At 42.6% G+C, this 19,229-nt stretch overlaps 1 protein-coding gene and 1 pseudogene across 5 annotated transcripts in view; both read right to left on the bottom strand.

The window, feature by feature from the left end:
- The window catches only part of GATAD2B (GATA zinc finger domain containing 2B), a 119,246-nt gene that overhangs the window by 41,467 nt on the left and 58,550 nt on the right, over positions 1 to 19,229 (bottom strand). The gene's annotated exons all lie outside the window — the stretch shown is intronic.
- LOC129019282 (perilipin-2-like) lies at positions 5,390 to 8,694 on the bottom strand (annotated as a pseudogene).

The raw sequence follows: 19,229 nt of genomic DNA, 5'->3' as shown, positions 1-19,229 counted from the left end.
AGCAATTCTCTGCCTCAGCCTCCCGAGTAGCTGGGATTACAGGCCTCCACCACCACTCCTGGCTAATTTTTGTATTTTTAGTAGAGACGGGGTTTCACCATGTTGGCCAGGCAGGTCTCAAACTTCTGACCTTGTGATCCACCTGCCACGGCCTCCCCAAGTGCTGGGATTACAGGCGTGAGCCACTGCACCTGGCCCTTCTTGCTCTTTTATGCCTTCTATTAAATTCTTATTTTTTATTTCAGTCCTATCTCGTTTTTAGTTCCAACGAATTAGTCATTAGTGTGTTACATACAGTCAAAGCTATTTTATTTTGACGGAGTATTGCTTTGTCACCCAGGCTGGAGTGCAATGGCACAATCTCCTGGCTCACTGCAACCTCTGCTTCCTGGTTTTAAGTGATTCTTGTGCCTCAGCCTCCCAAGTAACTGAGCCTACAAACGTGTACCACCACGCCTGGCTAGTTTTTGTATTTTTAGTGGAGACAGGGTTTCGCCAAGTTGGCCAGGCTGGTCTCGAACTCCTGGCCTCAAGTGATCCGCCTGCCTCAGCCTCCCAAAGTGCTGGGGTTACAAGTCTGACCTACTGTGCCTAGCCTGGAACTTCTATTTTTAATGTCAGTATTTTTGCAACATTGTACTTAATTATTGTATTTAGTCCCTGACCTCTGAATGCTTACAGCTGAGAAACTAGACACACTTCTGTAGATAAGTAAGAAAGACCACATCTTTTTGAGATGGAGTCTCTCTGTCACCCGGCCTGAAGCGCACTGGTAAAATCATAGCTTACTGCAGCCTCACTCCTGAACTCAAGTGATCCTCCTCTTTAGGCCTCCCAAAGCACGGAAATTACAGGCATGAATCACTGAGCCCGGCCTAATTTTCATTCCTTCACAGTAATCTATTTGGCTGCTTTCATAAGATCTTTGTCTTTAGTGTTATTCTTTCAGGATTCACTATTTTTTTTTTCCTTGAAGATTCATATACTTAGAAATTCTGTGAAATTTTCTGCTATTATCTCTTTGAATGTTGCTACTCTCCATTTTCTCTACCCTACCCTAGAACTCCTATGAGATATATCTTGGACCATCTCATTCTACTCTCCATGTCTCATCTCTTTTTTCATATTTTCCATTTTTAATATATCTATGCTGCATTCTGTGTAATTTCTATTGTTCCTAATTTTCAACTGTGTTGGATATACTGTTTAACTTATGTAACAAGTTAATTTGACTGATCTGCTCCAAAGCAGATCAACTTTGGATGCATATTGGAATCATCTGAGTAACTGTAAAACAAACAAACATACTGATACCACGGTCCAATTCCCAAAGATTTGATTTAATCAGTCTGCCACTGAACTCATGCAGCTATCCTTTAATAAATTCCCCAGTTAGTTCTATTATTTAGCCAGTGTTGAGAATCATCCCATCACCATACCAACTTGGTATAGTATTTCTTACACCTTAGAAAATTCTTCCCATGACTTCCTGTCGTATTCCAGTCACTGCCCCATGTCCCTGAACCCTTCTACAGCAAAATTCCTCAAGAGTTACCTATACTTTATTGTCTCTTTCTTCTGGCTTAAAACCACTTCAGTTCAGGTTTTATTCCCTCAATATAAAGAGATTATTTTTTCCAGGTCACTAATTACCTTCATGTTGCCAAGTCCAATAATTATTTATCAATCCTTATCTTATTTGAACTTTCAGCAGCATTTTATCAACTCAATCTTCCTTCCTTCTTGACCTGCTTTCTTCACTTGGCTTTCGGGACTTCACATCTCTGGGTCTTATTCTACACTCGTGATCCTTTATTCTTAGTCTTCATTAGTTTCTATTCATCTTTCTACCTTCTAACTGTAAAAATGAAGTGTTCCCATGGCTTTAAATAGCATTTATATACTAATTCTCAAATTGATATTCCTAGCTGTCACTCTCCTCCAAAACTCTCTTTATATAGTCAATTGCCTAACTAACATCTCCATTTGGGTGTTGTCTTCGTCCACTCTGCATGGTGGCTAACGCCTGTAATTCAAGCACTTTGGGAGGCCGAGGCAGGTGGATCATGAGGTCAGGAGTTCAAGAACAGCCTGGCCAAGATGGTGAAACCCTGTCCCTACTAAAACTACAAAAAAATTAGCCAGGTGTAGTGGTGGGTGCCTGTAATCCCAGCTACTCAGAAGGCTGAGGCAGAGAACTGCTTGAACCCGGGAGGCAGAGGTTGCAGCGAGCCAAGATCGCGCCACTGCACTCTGGCCTCGGCAACAGCCAGACTCATCTCAAAACAAAACAAAAAACAAACAAAAACCTCCCACAGACTGGGTAATTTATATAGGGGTGTGTGGGTGTGTGTGTTCTGTTTTGTTTTGTTTAGAGATGGAGTCTCTCCATGTTGCCAAACTCCTTGAGCTCAAATGATCCTCCCACCTCAGCATCCCAGGTAGCTGAGGCTATGGGTGTATGTCACCGTACCCAGCTTTGGGCACTTTATAATGACCAGAAATTTATTGGCTATTTATTGGCATACAGTTCCGGAAGTTGGGAAGCCTAACATCAAGGTACTGGCATGTGGTGAAGACCTTCTTGCTGTCTAATAACATAGCAGATGGCAAAGAGAGGGTGCCCTTTTATAACAATATTAATCCCACCCATGAGGGTAAAGCCCTAATAACTTAATCACTTCTTAAAGGTCCCACTTCTTAATATTATTACAATGTCAATTAAATTTCAACATGAATTTTGAAGGGACAAACATTCAAAAGATAGCAGATCTCTAACAGGCATTTTATAATCTTATGTCCAAAACTGTTTCTTCCCCTACTGTTACACATCTTAGCAAATGACACCACTATTCAAACCAAACACTTGCAGTCATTCTTAGTTCCTCTTTCTCATACCCACATGCATTCTATCTGTAAACTCTATCAGCATTACCTTCCAAATATATTTTTAATTTGACCTTTTTTTTTTTTTTTGAGACAGTTTCACTCTTTCACCCAGGCTGCAGTACAGTGGTGTGATCTTGGCTCACTGCAATCTCCGCCTTCCGGTTTCAAGCGATTCTCCTGCCTCAGCCTCCTGAGTAGCTGGGATTACAGACATGTGCCACCTCACCCAGCTAATGTTTTGTATTTTTAGCAGAGGCAAGGTCTCACCATGTTGGCCACGCTGGTCTTGAACTCCTGACCTCAGGTGATCCGCCTGGCTTGGCCTCTCAAAGTGCTGGGATTACAGGAATGAGCCACCACGCCTGGCTGTATTTAATCCTTTTAAATGCACTTATTCTATGGTCTATAGTCAATAAACTGGAGATCTAGTCCTGAGAGGTAGTGTATCTGTGACTCTTATTCATGGTAAATGAGCTGTTTTCTTATTTTTTGTCACTTTTGATTATGAGCCTTGTCACAATCAAGTGGGTTATTCAGTGAGATTTTATCTGTTAGAATCCTGTGTTGCTTAAATTGTGGATCTGTTCCTCCAGAGTAGCTTTACATAGGCTTCTGCTAGTTACCCCAAGGGTATTATACAGGGTCCTGAATAATTTTTTTATATTCATTTCCCAGTTTGGGGATCTCAGACCAAGCTGGTGATAATAATTTAAACCCACGCAAGTAAGCCCATACTTAATTATTTTTCCTTTTTAGGACAGAGTCTCACTCTGATGCCCAGGCTGTGGTGCAGTGGCACAAACTTGGCTCACTGCAACCTTCGCCTCCCAGGTTCAAGTGATCCTCCTGCCTCAGCCTCCTGAGTAGCTAGGATTACAGGCATCCACCACCATACCCAGCTAATTTTTGTATTTTCAGTAGAGACCAGGTTTCACTATGTTGGCGAGGCTGGTCTTGAACTCCTGACCTCAAGTGATCCGCCCACATCAGCCTCCCAAAATGCCGGGATTATAGGTGTGAGCCACTGTGCTCAGCCTAATAAGCCCATATTTAATTTTTAAAAAATTGTTTGTTGGCCGGGTGTGGTGACTCACACCTGTAATCCCAGCACTTTGGGAGACCTAGGCAGGCGGATCACTTGAGGTCAAGGAGTTTGAGACCAGCCTGGCCAACATGGTGAAACTTCATCTCTACTAAATAAAACAAAAATTAGCCAAGCATGGTGGTGTGCGCCTATAATCCCAGCTACTCAGGAGGCTGCAGCAGGAGAATCGCTTGAACCTGGGAGGCAGAGGTTGCAGTGAGCCGAGAACACGCCACTACGCTACAGCCTGGGTGACAGAGCAAGACTCTGCCTCAAAAAAAAAAATTTTTGTTGTTTTATTGTGGTAAAAACACTTAAGATTTACCCTCTTAACAAATTTTCAAGTGTACATTAGTGTTGACTATAGGTACAGTGTTGTATGGCAGATCTCTAGAGCTTTTTCCTCCTGTTTGACATTAATTTTACATACATTGTTTAGCAACCCCCAATTTCTCCTCCCCCTCAGCCTTTGGCAACCACCATTTGACTCTGTCAACCTATGAATCTGACTAGATACCTCACATAAGTAGACTCACAGTTATTTGTCTTTCTGTGACTATCTTATTTCCCTTAGCATAATGTCCTCAAGCTTCATCCATTTTGTCACATGTGGGAGTGCTAATGTCTCTTTGGGATCCTGATTTTATTTTGGATAAATATCTAGAAGCATGATTGCTAGACCATCTGGTAGTTCTATATTTAATATGTCAATGAACCTCCATACTGTTTTCCATAGTGGCCGCTTGTACCATTTTGCATTCCCACCAACAGTGTGCAAGGGTTCCAATTTCTTCACTCCCTTGCCAATTGTTTGTTGGAAAAAAATAGCCACCTTGACATTGACAGGTGTGAGGTGATATTTCACTGTGGTTTTCATGTGTACTTCTCTGATGATTAGCAATGCTGAGCAATTTTTCATATACTTGGCCACTTTTATGTCTTCTTTGGAGAATGTCTATTCAGGTCCTTTGTCCATTTTTTTTTTAATCTTATAGTGAATTATATTGAATTCAAAGGTAGTATTCCTATTTGAGAAATAAAAAACTAAAATCAAGCGGTACAAGCAATCATCATGAGATAAATCAGTAAAGAGGCCTGCTCAGATCATACCAGACACCAGTTTCTACCCCAGCCCGCATGAAGATGTTTTTATTCAACACAAACAGTAACAGAGGGTAACACAATGGCCACAGAATGAGAACATAAGTGCACTGGAATTTTTTGTGAGTTCTGGCTAGGATCTAACAAGCCTAGCATTCTTTTCTTACCAGGTGAACAGAAATCATCTGCTAAAACCAGAAACTTTAAATCTCTTAATCCAGCTGGAAATAACTATAATTGAGGACCTTTTTCTAGCTACTTGCTTCCCAATTTAGGGTTGCCTAGCCGGGTTAATTTCAACATAACAAAAGGTGTTAACTGGCTGGCCGCATCATGCACTGGTGACAGGTGCAGGTTTAATGAGTTTTGTGCTCAGATTGCTGGGCCTCCTGGCTGCTCTTGTCCATCTCTGCACTTTGGTCCTAAGCATTCTGAGACTCAGTCAGCTGAGGGTAAAAGGGACCTACTAGCCAGTTGAGGGGCATGTAGTTAACAAGACAATCCACCAAGCCATCTAAAGATTCCTTCATTTTCTGCAGCTGCCCCTTGCTAGAAGTGAGGAGGCTGTCAGACACTTCCTTAAAGGAGGCAGCATTGCGGAACACTGAGTAGATGTCGCCTGCCATCACCCTCATATGCTTGGCCTGACCTTGGATGTTCTGTGGTAATCGTGGATGTTGGACAGAAGGCTGTGGCATGTGGTCTGGAGCTGCTAAGTCAGGTTGCGGGCAATAGCAAGAGTACGTGACTCGATGTGCTCTGCACAGTGGGACTCATCAGTATCATCGTATCCAATACTCCTTTTCCACTCCACCCATGAGAGGTAGAGCTTATCCTGAGCATCCTGAATTTTCTGATTGGCACTATGCACACTCTTCCTGGCAAATTCAATCAAGTGAACAGTAGAATGGAGCTGAGAAATGGTCTCTTGGCTTTTTTGCTTAGCTTCTTTGCTTAGCTTCTTTAACCCTGCTGAGAGCCTGCTGATAGGAAGCGAAGCTTGGTAGACAGGGAGTGAAGCTTGGTAGACAGGGATCCCAGTCTAACATAACAACTTGGCTTCTGAACCATATCATATCCTTCAACTTTTTTTGCTTATTTTTCTAGTTCTTCCCCAGTGAGAGGGAGGTACTGTCCTACCAAGAGCTCTGATTTGGTGAGCGCATTTTCTAAGCCACTGCTCACGAGCTGCATTATCCGACTTCCCAAGCCTGTGTTAATGCTGCCACTGACACAGACTTGGGTCTTCTCCACAGTGCCAGTCACTACCCCTTCGGTCTTGTCCATCAACCCTGTGATGAATCCTTGGCCCCAGTCACAGTAGTCGTTACAGCATCTTTTGCCCCAGTCACAGCACCTTTGGCACTGGCAACAACCTGAGTTGATGGTTGATTCAGAATAGGCAGTCTCCCCTCAATCCTGTCTAGCCCCTTACAGGCACAGATATTGGCAACTGCAATTTGCAGCTCTAGCTTCTGGATGATGGGCAGAGCACACTGGTCATGGCCACCGAGGTGATGGTCTTCACACCCTTCTCTGCCATCTCACACACAGACTTCAAGTAGGACACTGGTCCTTTGTACTGACATGGGCTGAGGACATGGGGTCATATGTGGAGCTCATCAAGGACAGGTTGACCACCCAAGTCACCACACTTGGTTGTGGATCAACTGCAACAGATGCCATTTTTCTTCCTGGAGAAATAAATCGACGGACGGCAGCGAAGGGCCTATTTTTTAATATACATATATTTTTTGCTACTGAGTTGTATGAGTTCCTTATGTATGTTGGAGATTAACCCCTTATCAAATAAATGGTTCACAAACATTTCCTCACATTTTGTAGATTGCCTTTCCATTCTGCTGTTTCCTTTGCTGTGCAGCAGCTTTTTAGGTTGATGCAGTTCCACTTGCTTTTGTTGCCTGTGTTTTTGATGTCATATCCATGAAATCATTGCCAAGACCAATGTCATAATGCTTTTTCCCTGTTTTCTTCTTATGAGTTTTATAATTTCAGGTCTTATGTTTAACTCTTTAATCCATTTTGGGTTGATTTTTGTGTACAGTACAAGATAATTTCATTATTTTGCTGTGGATATCCAGTTTTCCCAACACCATTTGTTGGAGGGACTATCCTTGCCCTATTGATCCTTTCCTTATTGTATATTCTTGAGTCCAAACATAAATTTTCAGAAGACATTCCCATCTACCCCCAGCCAGAGCACAGGCTGAGACACAAAAGTTTCCTTGTTTTCTTAAACTAGTAGATGGAATTTTCTGTGGTCCCTTCCTTTCTCTTGAGTATGAACCTTTAAGGCTCCCTGCTTTATATAGAGATTTGCATTTCTAACTCTGTTCCATACAGGTCTAAGGCTCATGGACATTAAAACCAAGCCTTTAGGCCAAGCACGGTGGCTCACGCCTGTAATCCCAGCACTTTGGGAGGCCGAAACAGGCGGATCACGAGGTCAGGAGATCGAGACCGTCCTGGCTAACACGGTGAAACCCCGTCTCTACTAAAAATACAAAAAAATTAGCCGGGCTTGGTGGCGGGCGCCTGTAGTTCCAGCTACTCGGGAGACTGATGGAGGAGAATGGTGTGAACCCGGGAGGCGGAGCTTGCAGTGAGCCGAGATCTTGCCACAGCACTCCAGCCTGGGCGACAAAACAAGACTCCGTCTCAAAAAAAAACAAAAAACAAAAAACAAGCCTTTCGGTAACTGAGACTAGGCAAAGCACCCAGAAATACCACAGCATTAAGTCACATGCATACTGTTCATTTTCAGTTCCTCTTTCATTTGCAGTCCCTGAGAATTTTCCTTAATTCTTTCAGGCTCAACTAGCTATGCATTTTTAAAAGTTTGTTTAAAAATTAAAAAATAGTTGTTACATTTCATCCAGCACTACTAGGTGTTTTGTAATGAAATAGCCCAAGGGTTTTAGGTTATATAGTCTGTTATACTGCCATTATAAAATATGCTGGTCTGGAAATTTAACATTTATTTTCATAAGAACTAGTTCAGTTCATATAAACAAAATAACTCCACAGACGACTAATTGCAAAAGGAAAAACACATCTTAACAATGGAACAATCTTGCTGTTACCTTACCCTAGGGATCAAACTTTTCACTGCAGGCATTGAGACAATTAACATGGAAACAATCTGACAAATCTACAATGTGGAACATATTTCAAATCAATGAGCGTGGTCTCTTCAAAAAAGTTGATATAAAAAAAAAGAGGTGGTGATACAGACTGTCCTAGGTTAAGAGAGACTTACAGACATAACCAAATATAATGTATAATCTTTGATTGAATCTTGGTTTAAACACAGCTACAAAAGATACTATGGGGAACTGGGTAAATTTTCAAATGGACTAAGTATTAAATAATATTAGGGAATTATTATTAATCTTGTTGGTTATAATGGTATTGTGGTTGAATAGGAGATTGTCCGTATTTTTTTGAGACGTAACTGTAGCATTAGCTTTCTTTTTTGTTTGTTTTTTTTTTGAGACAGACTCTTGCTCTGTTGCCCAGACTGGAGTGCATTGGCAAGATCTCGGCTCACTGTAACTTCTGCCTCCCGGGTTCAAGAGATTCTCTCACCTCAGCCTCCTGAGTAGCTGGGATTACAGACATGTGTCCCCACGCCCAGCTAATTTTTGTATTTTTAGTAGAGACAGGGTTTTCCCATGTTGGCCAGGCAGGTCTCAAATTCCTGACTTCTAGAGATTCACCCACCTTCCACCTCCCAAAGTGCTGGGATTACAGGCGTAAGCCCAGCCTACTATTAGTTTTCTATGGCTGCTATAATAAATTACCACAAATTTAGTGGCTTAAACACAATACAAATTGTATTACCTTTCACTCAGAAAGTCATTAAGTCTAAAATGGGTCTCATTAGGCTAAATTCAAGGTATGGGTATGGCTCCTACTTATTTTTATTTTTTTTTTACATAGGGTCTGGCTCTGTCACCTGGGCTAGAGTACAGTGGCATGATCTTGGCTCACTGCAACCTCTGCCTCCTGCAGCTCAAGCGACTCTCCCACCTCAGCCTCTGGGACTGGGAGTAGCTGGGACTACAGGTGCGCATCACCACGCCCAGCTAATTTTTGTATTTTTTGTAGAGATGGGTTTTTGCCATGTTGCCCAGGCTGGTCTCGAACTCTTGGCCTCAAGTGATTCACCCGCCTTGGCCTCCCAAAGTGCTGGGATTACAGGCATGAGTCACCGTGCCCAGTTGGCTCCTACATTTCATCTGGAGTCTCTAGAGGAAAATCCATTGTCCTGCTATTCCCTGCTACAGACAATCTACTTTGCTGGGTTCATGGCCACTTCCCTCATCTTCAAGTATCAGGCCTACTCCTCTGACTGCCAACTCTGACACTCTTCTGCCTCCTTTAGGACCCTTATGATTATATTGGCCCACCTGGATAATCTAGAATAATTTCCACATTTTAAGGTCAACTGATTAGCAACCTTAATTCCATCTGCCATCTTAATTCTCTGTTGCCATGAAACGGAACATATTCACAGGTTATGGGGGCTGGGGCGTAGACATCTTGGGAGAAGGGGCATTATTTTGCCTACCACAGCAATCTTAAGTATTTAGAGGTGAAAGTCTAAAACTTACTTTGCAGTGGTTTAGAAAAAATGTTTATGCTATATATCAACAGCATATTGATATGTGCCAAGCAAATATGGCAAAATATTCACTGCTGACAAGATGGTAGTTACATAGCTGTTGCTTGTACTACTCTATTTTTCTGTATGCTTAAATATTTTCAATTCAAAATTTAAAAACTAAAAACATTTAAAACTTTAAGATTAAAAAAATTAAAACAAACTGAACACAAAGGATTCTTTTTTCTAAAAATGTCTACTGAGCACGGTAGCGCACACCTGTAATCCCAGCACTTTGGGAAGCTGAGGTGGAAGGATCACTTGAGGCCAAGAGTTCAAGATCAGCCTGGGCAACATAGCGAGACCCCCATCTCTAATAAATAAACCAACTAACCAAAAAAAAGCAAGAAAGAAAAAAGAATGCCTTTAACTTGACCACTCAGAACTGGAAAGTAATGTGGCAGAATATGGACAGTCCATGACATTTAATTGAGCAGTATGAAATGCAAGTAGCCTAGCTCTCCAGATACTATGGATATGGTTACTTGTTGGCTTGAAGGGATTAAATTCCTTTTTGCATGCAGATGATAGGGTTTCATCTGAAGACTGAAATGATTCTTTATGTTAATCATCACAGCCCTATTTGCCTTGGGGAAAAAACATATCAGATAAGAAACCTGGACTACTATGTCTTCCTTTTGTTATGTGAAAAGGAATAAACAGTATGCTTTGTAATTCCTTATAAAGCATAACTTAAATATACATATATATATATATATATATATATATATATATATATATATATATATATAATTGGCCGGGCGCAGTGGCTCACACCCGCAATCCCCAGCACTTTAGGAGGCCAAGGTGGGCGGATCACCTGAGGTCAGGAGTTTGAGACCAGCCTGGCCAACATGGTGAAACCCTGTCTCCACTAAAAATACAAAATTTACCTGGGTGTGGTGGTACACACCTGTAGTCCCAGCTACTCGGGAGGCTGAGGCAGGAAAATCGCTTGAACCCGGGAGGCGGAGGTTGCAGTGAGCCAAGATCATGCCACTGCACTCCAGCCTGGGCAACAGAGGGAGACTCTCGTGTGTGTGTGTGTGTGTGTGTGTGTGTGTGTGTGTGTGTGTGTGTGTGTGTGTGTGTGTGTGTGTGTGTGTGTGTGTGTGTGTGTGTGTGTGTGTGTGTGTAATTATGACTTGCCTTTGATATTGTGTGTGTGTGTGTGTGTGTGTGTGTGTAATTATGACTTGCCTTTGATATAGTGTCCCTTCATAGAAAACGGATGCCCTTTTCTACTGTAGGCACTAATTAAATTAGTGGAACCTGATAAACTTTTCACGTTGATAAAATATGTAAAAGTTAGTCACTATATTCACTATAGTCCCCTTATCAAGTCACAAAGTGGGAGGTAAAAAAGGAGAGAGAGATGTCTCTGGAATGGTCCTGGAACATGAGTCCTTAAGATATTTATAATCAGGAAGTGCTGAAATCATCATCCATTCTTACATGTGAAGAGCTCCTTTGTAGTTTGCCTTCTGCTACAGGAGACATCAATCAGCCAGAGGTCCAAGACCTGTTCACCCCTATGTAATGTTTTTTAAAACTGTGAATTAGATAATCCAACAAGACAGAAAGAAGGCTGGAGGCAATAAGAACTTCCATCTTATTGAAGAGGTCAAGGGAAGACTCTCTTGAAATCCTTCAGTTTTGAAGCACCTACCTACTATTGTAAGAAATACAAATAATTTGACAGTGAATTCAAGGATAATATAGTCACTGGAGAAATCTGGAGATGCAATTGCTCTCAAATAGAGAAGAGGCCCGGTAACAAGAATGTTAAAATGTGGCTGACTTCAAGAATAGGATCAAGGTCTCAAACTAGATAGTTCTGAATTCTTCCCCCTTCTTATAAGGTTGTTCTTTCTTCTGCCTGGTGGGTTATGGGAGAGTGACGGGATATCCTTCCTTCCAATCTAACTTATTTCTCTTCTTATAGTGCATATTTATAATAAAGACATCATCATTCCCTTTATTGAGTTAAAAATCCAGAAATCAGGCTGGGGGCATGGTGGCTCACACCTGTAATCCCAGCACTTTGGGAGGCCAAGGTGGGCAAGAATTCAAGATCAGCCTGGGCAACATGGCAAAACCCCATGTCTACAAAAAACACGAGTTCAAGACCAGCCTAGGCAACATGGCAAAGCCCCATCTCTACAAAAAATACAAAAATTAGCCCAGGATGGTGGCGTGCACCTGTGGTCTCAGCTACCCAGGAGGCTGAGGTGGGAGGATCGCTTGAGCTCAGGAGGTCAAGGCTGCAGTGAGCCGAGATCATGCCACTGCATTCCAGCCTGGGGAACAGAGCGAGACCATGTCTCAAAAACAAACAAAGCCCTGGCTACTCGGGAGGCTGAGGTGTGAGCATCATTTGGGTCTATGTAAAGGCTAAAGTGAGCCATGACTGTATCACTGCACTCCAGCCTAGGTGACAAGGCAAGACCCTATCTCCAAAATAGAGAGAAACAATAAAATTGCACAGTATGTGGGTATATATGTATGTTATGTATTTGTAAGTATCATTAAAAAAATTAGACCTGAAAAGGGGTCAGAGAGTGGTGTTAGGGTAGGGGAAGAGACTATTCTTAAAAGTATGGTCAGGAAAGTCCTGTCAGAAAAAATAACATTTGAGCAAGTCCTGAACTAAGGGCAGAAGTGAACTGTGCAAATATCTGGGAGAGGAGGTAACAAGTAGAGGACACAGCAAGGATGTTGCTTGAGACAGGATAGCATTTAGCCTGTGCAAGCAACAGTAAAAAGGTACAGATGAAGTGCTAAATCCAAGATGGAGGGTGGTACTTTAAGACTATACAGGGTGCAGTGGCTCCCAGCACTTTGGGAGGCCGAGGTATGTAGGATGATTGAGCTCAGGAGTCCAAGACCAGCCTGGGCAACATAGCAAGTTTCCATTTCCACTAAGAATACAAATAGAAATCAGGCAGGTATGGTGGGGTGTGCCTGTAGTTCCAGCTACTCAGGAGGCTGGGGTGGGAGGATTGCTTGAGCCTGGGGGATCTAGTCTGTAGTGAACCATGATTCCACCACTGCACTCCAGCCTGGGTGGCAGCAAGACTTTGTCTCAAAAAAAAAAAAAAAAAAAAAAAAAAAAAAAAAAAAAAAAAGACTATGCAAGGACAAGCGAGGTGGCTCATGCCTATAACCCCGGCACTTTGGGAGACCAAGGTGGGTGGATCACCTGAGGTCAGGAGTTCGAGACCAGCCTGGCCAACATGGTGAAACCTTGTCTCTACTAAAAATACAAAAATTAGCCAGGTGTAGTGGCACGGGCCTGTAATCCCAGCTGCTTGGGAGACTGAGACAGGAGAATCACTTGAACCCAGGAGGTAGAGGCTGCAGTGAGCTGAGACTGCACCACTCCACTCCAACCTGGGTAACAGAGTGAGACTCCATCTCAAAAAAAAAAAAAAAAAAAAAAAAAAGACCATAGACATTACTTTTATGAATAGAGTAATAATATGTCCTAGTTTGTATAGAACATGTCCCAGTTTATCCTCTCATGATGATTAACAATGTTCCTTTCACCTTTAATAGTGTCCTAGTTTGGGAGTAAATTATATGGTCATCCCTATCTCCATTCCTCCAGGCAATTTTTCCTTTCTTTGTGCTGTCAAGGAATTTTCTTCTTTTTTTTTTTTTTGAGACAGAGTCTTGCTCTGCTGCCCAGACTGGAGTGCAGTGGCGCAATCTCAGCTCACTGGAACCTCCGCCCCAGGTTCAAGCGATTCTCCTGCCTCAGCCTCCCAAGTAGCTGGGATTACAGGTGTGGCCACCATGCCCAGCTAATTTTTGTATTTTCAGTAGAGACAAGGTTCCACCATGTTGGCCAGGCTGGTCTCGAACTCCTGACCTCAAGTAATCCACCTGCCTTGGCCTCCCAAAGTGCTGGGATTACAGGTGTGAGCCACTGCACTCGGCCTGTCAAGGAATTTTGGAAACATGTCATTTTCTGTGTTTTATTACTGAATTACTTGTCCATTTCCCTTAGAAAACTGAGCACCCAGAAGTCAGAAATGGTATATAGTTAAACTATTTTCTTTCCTTTCTCTTCCAAAAGACAGGGCCTCCTCTGCCACCTAGGCTGGAGTGCAGTGGTGCAATCAAAACTTCCTGTAACCTTGAACTCCTAGGCTTAGGCAATCCTCCCACCTTAGCTTCCCGAAGAGCTAGGACTACAGGTGTGTGCCACCTCAACCAGCTAACTTTAAAATTTTTTGCAGATGTTGGGTCTTGCTATGTTGCCCAGGCTGGTCTCAAACTCCCAGCCTCAGGCGATCCTCCCACCTTGGCCTCCCAAAACATTAAGATTCCAGGCATGACTCACTGCCTCTGGTAGTTAAAATTCATTTTCTTATCTACTTAAAAAAAAATTTTTTTAAGAGACAGGGTCTCTTTCTGTCACCCAGGCTGGAGTGCAGTGGCACAATCATAGTTCACTGCAATCTCCAACTCCTGGACTCAAGTGATCCTCTGGCCTCAGCCTCCCAAGTAGCTGGTACTACAGGTGCATGCCACCACACATGGCTAATTTTTGGTAGTGACAGGTCTTGCTATGCTGCTCAGGCTGCTCTTGAACTCCTGACCTCAAGTGATCCTCCCATCGTGGCTTCCCAAAGTGCTGGGATTACAGTCATAAACCACGGGGCCCAGCCATTTTCTTAACTTTTTCACCTAACCAGTATATAACAGGCACTCAAAACATTTCTTGTTGAATGAACTCCTTGCTTTAAAGGTCTCTGTCTCCTGCAAACATACTCTAAAAAGAGGAGCTAGGCAGAGGAGAGAAAGTGTGTGGAGTTACTTCAGGCAGCAAGCTTCAAGCTGAGAGTAAGTTGGAAGAAAGGGTAATCTAAGATTAACAGAAAAGGATCCATATACAAGGAGTCTCAGAACTTTAACTGAAAAGGACGCCTACCTCCAAACTGCTTCTAATCCATTAAAAATATATATATTATAACCTTCAAAAAGTTATCAGAAAAGTAAAAATAGGCCCAGGTTGGTGGCTCATGCCTGTAATCCTAGCACTCTGGAAGGCCAATGCAGGAGGATCACTTAAGGTTAGGAGTTCAAGACCAGCCTGGGCAACATAATGAGCCACTGCGCCTCCCACCCCGGGCCATCTCTATTTATTTTAAAAATTAGAAATACATATATAAAAAAAGAGGAAAAAAAGGTTCTCAGACATTTCAAAGAAACATCATTAAGTTATATATTCAAAAAATACGGCTGGACATGGTGGCTCATGCCTGTAATCACAACACTTTGGGAGGCCCAGATGGGAGGATCACGAGGTTAGGAGTTTGAGACCAGCCTGGCCAATATGGTGAAACTCCATCTCTACTAAAAAAAAAAAAAAAAAAAAAATTAGCCAGGCGTGGTGGTGCACGCCTGTAGTCCCAGCTACTCGGAGGTCGAGGCAGAAGAATTGCTTGAACCCAGGAGGCAGAGGTTTCAGTGAGCTGAGATCACGCCACTGCACTCCAGCCTGGGCAACAGAGCGAGACTCCCTTTAAAAAAAAAAAAAAAAAAAAAAAAAAAAAAAAATATATATATATATATATATATATATATATGCACATCACTAAAGTTTAGAGAAGGACTTCACAAGACTAGGAAAATTTTTAGGCAACAGAAACTTAATTCTGCATACTGCCAACCTTGTAGCTAATATATATGTAAATAATAAGCTCCCTGCCATGTATCTCTATATACCTAGTTGCTAAAAGAGTTCCTGCTCAAGAAATGTGAATATTAATATAACTTACACTAGTTTTTCAGTTTACAATGTATTTTTACATACATTATATCCTTGTTTTTTTTTTTTTTAGACTGAGTCTTGCTCTGTCACCCAGGATGGAGTGCAGCGGCGTGATCTCAGCTCACTGCAACCTCTACCTCCCAGTTTCAAGCAATTCTCCTGCCTCAGCCTCCGGAGTACCTGACATTACAGGCTCATGCCATCACACCCAGCTAATTTTTTTTATTTTTAGTAGAGACGGGGTTTCACCATGTTGGCCAGACTGGTCTCGAACTTCTGACCTCAGGTGATCCGCCCGCCTCAACCTCCCAAAGTGCCGGGATTACAGGCATGAGCCACCGCTCCTAGCCTTTACATACATTATATCTTATGTGATCCTCATAACATCCCTATAAAGATGAGCAAAGTAGTAAAACTGTCTCAATTTTATAGATGAAAAAATCAGTCTTCTTGGGGCTCGTAGAAGAAACTAGCTTCCAGCTTGCCAGTTTCCACACACAATCATTTTCATTTTCTGAAGAGCAATGTTACTCAAAGTGTGGGCCACTGACCACTGCAGTTCCATGAACTGCAACAAGATAAGCACAGAAATTGAGAGTATTTGGAAAAAGCGTTAATTTGCCACTGTGCCTGGCCAATCTCTACTTTTCTTTCTTTTTTTTTTTTTTTTTTTTTTTTTTTTGCTCTTGTTGCCCAGGCTGGAGTGCAATAGTGTGCAATCTCGGCTCACTGCCGCAACCTCCACCTCCCGGGTTCAAGCAATTCTCTTGCCTCAGCCTCCCAAGTAGCTGGGATTACAGTCATGCGCCACCACACCCGGCTAATTTTGTATTTTTAGTAGAGACAGGGTTTCTTCATCTTGGTCAGGCTGATCTCAAACTCCCGACCTCAGGTGATCTGCCCACCTCGGCCTCCCAAAGTGCTGGGACTATAGGCATGAGGCACGGCGCCTGGCATACTTTTTTTTTAAGAGAAAAAAATAAATTAAAATGCAGCTTCCCAGGCCCTATTTCATGGCATTAAATTTATTTGGGTGGGGCTAAGGAATCTGCATTTTTACTACTCTCTCCTGGTTATTACTAGGCACTGTAAGAATGACTGCTCCAAACTTTCACAAAGAAACAGGAAAGTGGCCGAGCACGGTGGCTCACGCCTGTGACCCCAACACTTTGGGAGGCTGAGGTGGGTGGCTCACCTGAGGTCAGGAGTTCAAGACCAGCCTGGCAAAATAGTGAAACCCTGTCTCTACTAAAAATACAAAATTCTAAAAATACAAAAATTAGCTGGGCGTGGTGGTGCATGCCTGTAATCCAAGCTAATCAGGAGGCTGAGGCAGGAGAATCACTTGAACCCGGGAGGTGGAGGTTGCAGTGAGCCAAGATCGCACCAATGTACTCCAGCCTGGGTGACGACAGTGAACCTCCATCTCAAAAGAAAGAAAGAAAGAAGAAAAAAAAAACAGGAAAGTAAGCAATCTAAGTACATAATTAAATAAAGGAATAGGAGTTAGCTACATTTTTCCAACCTTCTCCAGTACTCATCTATAAAAATTGTTTTTCTTTTTTTTTTCCAAGACAGAGTCTCGCTCTGTCTTCAGGCTGGAGTGCAGTTGCGCGATCTTGGCTCAGTGCAACCTCCGCCTCCCAAGTTCAAGCAATTCTCCTGCCTCAGCCTCCTGAGTAGCTGGGACTACAGGCACGTGCCACAATACCTGGGTAATTTTTTTGTATTTTTAGTAGAGACAAGGTTTCACCATGTTGGCCAGGATGGTCTCGATCTCTTGACCTTGTGATCCACCTGCCTCGATCTCCCAAAGTGCTGGGATGACAGGTTATGAGCCACCGCGCCCGGCCTAAAAATCCTGTTTTTCTTCATGCGAAGTAGAACGGATGTAGGCTTTCCTTAGGAATATTTTTTATATGAAAGAAAAACAAAAAATTCTTTTTATCCTTTATACCATGGAAGTAATAATAATAGGCACTAGGCGAGCAGAGTTTTGAACAGAAATCCTTCACAATGCTCTGAAAAGCATGATCTCCTAGGTACAATTTGTACACACACACACACTTGAGAGAGCCTCCTCTTCCCAGATAAAACATGTTGTAAGCGATACATTCATCACACAAGTCTGGGGACAGTTGGGGGAAAGTGCACTCCAAAAGGAAGACAAGTAACAAGGTATGTATTGGGGGCTTGGTGAGAGGGGATACAGGAGAAAGATTAACATCTAAATGAATACTGATTATCAGAATGGTGAGAGCTAAGAACCAAAAAAACAGTATTTAGGTTCACATGTGTAATTTCAGCACTTTGGGAGGTGGAGGCGGGAGGAGAGCCTAAGCTCAGGAATGCTAGACCAACCTGGGCAATACAGGGAGACCTTGTCTCTACAAAAAATTTAAAAATTAGCTGAGTACAATGGCGCATGCCTATAGTCCCAGATACTTGGAATGCTGAGACAGGAGGATCAATTAAACCTAAGAGGTCGAGGCTTCAGTGAGCTATGATTGTGCCACTGCACTCTAGCTTGGGTGACAGAGCAAAACGCTGTGAAAGAAAGAAAGAAAAGAAGAAAGAGATGAAAGAGAGGGAGGGGAAGGAAGGAAAGAAAGAAAGAAAGCAACAACAAAAAACCAAGTATCTAATTCTCAGAACATTCCTATGAAGTCCATATTATACCCATTCTATGAATGAAAAAACTGAGACTCAGAAATACTAAATACAGCCAGGCACAGTGGCTCACGCCTGTAATCCCAACACTTTGGGTGACTGAGGCGGGCGGATCACTTGAGGTCAGGAGTTCGAGACCAGCCAGGCCAACATAGTGAAACCCTGTCTCCACTAAAAACACAAAAAATCAGCTGGGCACAGTGGCGTGTGCCTGTAGTCCCAGCTATTTGGGAGGCTGAGACAGGAGAACTGCTTGAACCTGGGAGGCGGAGGTTGCGGTAAGCCGAGATCCCGCCACTGCACTCCAGCCTGGGTGACACAGAGAGACTCCATTTCAAAAAAAATAGTATTATTTAGTATACTACATAATTTCTTATTGAGTATAAACCTGTCCAAGAAACACAACAAATAGGAAAGTCATGATTAAAATCTATGTCTAATTCTGGCCGGGCACAGTGGCTCACGCCTGTAATCCCAGCACTATGGGAGGCCGAGGCGGGTGGATCACCTCAAGTCAGGAGTTCGAGATCAGCCTGGCCAACATGGTGAAACCTCATCTCTACTAAAAAATACAAAAATTTGCTGGACGTGGTAGCACGCGCCTGTAGTCCCACCTACTTAGGAGGCTGAGGCAGGAGAATTGCTTGAACCCAGGAGGCAGAGGTTGCAGTGAGCTGAGATCGTGCCACTGCACTCCAGCCTAGGTGACAGAGTGAGACTCCATCTCAAAAAAATAATAATTAAAAAAAAAAAACTACATCTAATTCTAATGACCAGGACACTCCCCTTCTACCACACCAAGGATGATAAGTGGGTTTCAATTCTAATGCCAACTACATTTTACCGATGGTGATGACGTGTAACATTCTGTTACATAAGTAAAGACTTTTAATCAATTATTGTCTGCCATAAGAATAACACATAAAAACACTAGCACATATATAAACCAAATATTTACCAGATTATTCTCATAATCAGACTAAAAATACCAGAGGCAATTTGAATTCAGCAGCCTA

Source organism: Pongo pygmaeus, chromosome 1 (genome assembly GCF_028885625.2).
Source record: "Pongo pygmaeus isolate AG05252 chromosome 1, NHGRI_mPonPyg2-v2.0_pri, whole genome shotgun sequence".
In the NCBI taxonomy this organism is placed as follows: Eukaryota; Metazoa; Chordata; class Mammalia; order Primates; family Hominidae; genus Pongo; species Pongo pygmaeus.
This window is presented reverse-complemented; position numbering and strand designations above follow the sequence as displayed.